The sequence below is a fragment of the Saimiri boliviensis genome, chromosome 13 (assembly GCF_048565385.1).
Source record: "Saimiri boliviensis isolate mSaiBol1 chromosome 13, mSaiBol1.pri, whole genome shotgun sequence".
NCBI classification, from domain to species: Eukaryota; Metazoa; Chordata; class Mammalia; order Primates; family Cebidae; genus Saimiri; species Saimiri boliviensis.
Window position 1 is genome coordinate 107,457,378 of NC_133461.1, and position 2,596 is coordinate 107,459,973.

Consider the following 2,596-nt stretch of genomic DNA (forward strand, 5'->3'; position numbering starts at 1 on the left):
CAATTCCGATTCATGGTTTAATTTTGCTATTTGCACAGATAAAATGAGAAGGCATGCCTGTTACAAAAAGTGTAAGCAATACTATTTTTTGAATATTGAATAAAATGTGGATGTTTCCCTCAAGCCAAACCCAATCCAGTTTCTTACCCAGAGGTTACAGCTGTGTATTTTTGCAGTAGATGCTTGGCAGTCCTTCGGCCTTTCCCTTCTTGAGGTCACTAAGATGGTCATGCAGACGGCCACTCCTTCCAGCAGAGCCCATTTAATCTGAGGGGAAGTCTACTCCACCCGCCCACTCATCATGGGCCACCATCAGTCTAGGGCTGTGTTTTATCAAAGTGTGGACCTTGAAGCCTAAAGGCTCCTCAAGACCCTTTCAGGTGGTCTAAGGAAAAAGTGTTCACAGTGATACTGAGACATCTTTGCCTTTTCCCTATTAGATTTGCAGTGGGGATGCAAAAGCAGGGGTAGGTAAATCCACTGGCACCTCGCTGGGAGTAAGGCAGTGATGCAGAAATGTATCTTCTAGTGACCACCATGTTCTTTATCACATGTGATCATGGCAAAAAACACTACACTTGAGAATATCCTCAATGCAGTAGCAACAACAAAAAATCAGTTTTATTAAATCTTAGCTGTGGAGTACACATCTTAATAATCCTCCATGTGACTAAATGGAACTTGCATGGGGCACGTGGGATACATACCAAATGCAATAGCTCCCCTGTAGGAAGCGACTTCTGAGCTCAAGCTGAGTGAGCTACTTTCTTCAGGGAACATCAGTTTTACTTGAAAGAATAGCTAGCAGATAAACTGGTGAGTCTGGCAGACATTTTTTTTTTTTTTTTTTTCCAAAAACAAATTCACTTCAAAAGAAAACAATGGGTAATATTGCCAACAATAAAGCTGGAACTTTCAAGTGAAAACTTGAGTCTTGGAAAAGTTATATTGTTCTATGAGCTTGATACCTTCTCAATTCTTGAAGACTTTTTTCATGAGATTTGTGATAATGGCAACCATTGTGAGTTTTCCATATTGTTTGATGAAATGCATTTGGAAAGTCGGCACAATGCAGTAAACCAACATATTTTGAATAATGCATGACGTTTAAAAATGATGAATGGGTAAATGCCTCTTGTAAGCTTAAGATATACCAATGGATTTTAATTTAAGTACAAAAATTTCATTGATGTGATTTCAAACATTACATGGCTGCTAACCTTTAAGCAATTACCGGTTTCTGAGTTTTAGTATAATAAGAAAGAATAGTCACATTATCTGAAAAGGATATAAAAATACCCCTTCCAGGCTGGGCACTATGGGTAGTTCATGCCTGTAATCCCAGCACTGTGGGAGGCTGAGGTGGGCAGATTGTTTGAACTCAGAAGTTTGAGTCCAGCCTAGGCAACATGGCAAAACCCCATGTTTCACCACAAAAAATACAAAAATTAGCCATACATGGTGGTGCATACCTGTATTCTCAGCTAGCTACTCAGCAGGGTAAGGTGGGAAGGTCACCTGAGCCCAGGAGGCTGCAGTGAGCTTAGATCATGTCACTGTATTCCAGCCTGGAGGATAGAATGAGACGCTGCTCCCCACTTCATCCCCCCACCAACCCCCCCTCCCTTTTTCTGATTATAAATCTATGTAAGGCTGGATTTTCTTCATACACTTCAGCCAAAAAAAGAAAAAAAAATGTGGCAGATTGAATGCAGAAGCAGGTACAAGCATTCGAGCATCTGTTTTATTAAGCTACATTAAAGAGATTTGGAAAAAAAAAAAAAAGTAAAACGTTGCCACTGTTCTTAAATTTTTTATTGTTTTTGAAAATAGTCTTTTAAGGACAATGTCACAAAGTACATGTGCATTCAGGCACAGACGTCATACAAAATATGAAAAACTCAAATGGCCAGGTGGTTGATGCTTTTTTTAATTTAATTTTTTTTTCTTTTCTCTCTCTCTCTTTTTTTTTTTTTTTTTTTTTTTTTTTTTTTTTTTTTTTTTTAGACAGAGTCTTGAGACTCTGTCACCTAGGCTGGAATGCAGTGGCACAATCTTGGCTCACTGCAACCTCCGCCTCCTGAGTTCAAGTGATTCTCCCACCTTAGCCTCCCAAGTAGCTGGGACTGCAAGCATGTGTGCCACCACGCCTGACTAATTTTTGTATTTTTATCAGAGACAGGGTTTCATCATGTTGGCCAGGCTGGTCTTGAACTCCTGACCTCAAGTTATCTGCCTGCCTCGGCCTTCCAAAGTGTTGTGATTACAAGCATGAGCCACTGCTCCAGGCCAGATGATGCTTTTATACCATCTTGAGGTTACAAAAACAATGGAGACGTTGGTCCTGGCCAAACAAGTTATAATGGCAAAAGAGGTTATGGGTTATGAGAGTGAGAGAAGAGGAGACCTGGTACCTAAGGCAGTCTTGTTATGCAGATGAAGCCAAGGTAGCAGCCCTCAGGAGGAATAGACAGTAGGTAGGCCATGGGAAGTGTCTGTCAGACCCTAAAAGTTTGAGACTCTTAGTTTATCTTTCCTAGATGCAGACAGCGGGGGGCTTCACAGAAAGCCTTCTTACATCCATGGTTTACTTCAC

The 2,596-nt window shown here is 40.6% G+C and overlaps 1 protein-coding gene across 2 annotated transcripts in view; it reads right to left on the reverse strand.

Moving 5' to 3' along the window:
- Window positions 1–2,596, reverse strand: part of MCPH1 (microcephalin 1) — a 312,577-nt gene that overhangs the window by 22,694 nt on the left and 287,287 nt on the right. The gene's annotated exons all lie outside the window — the stretch shown is intronic.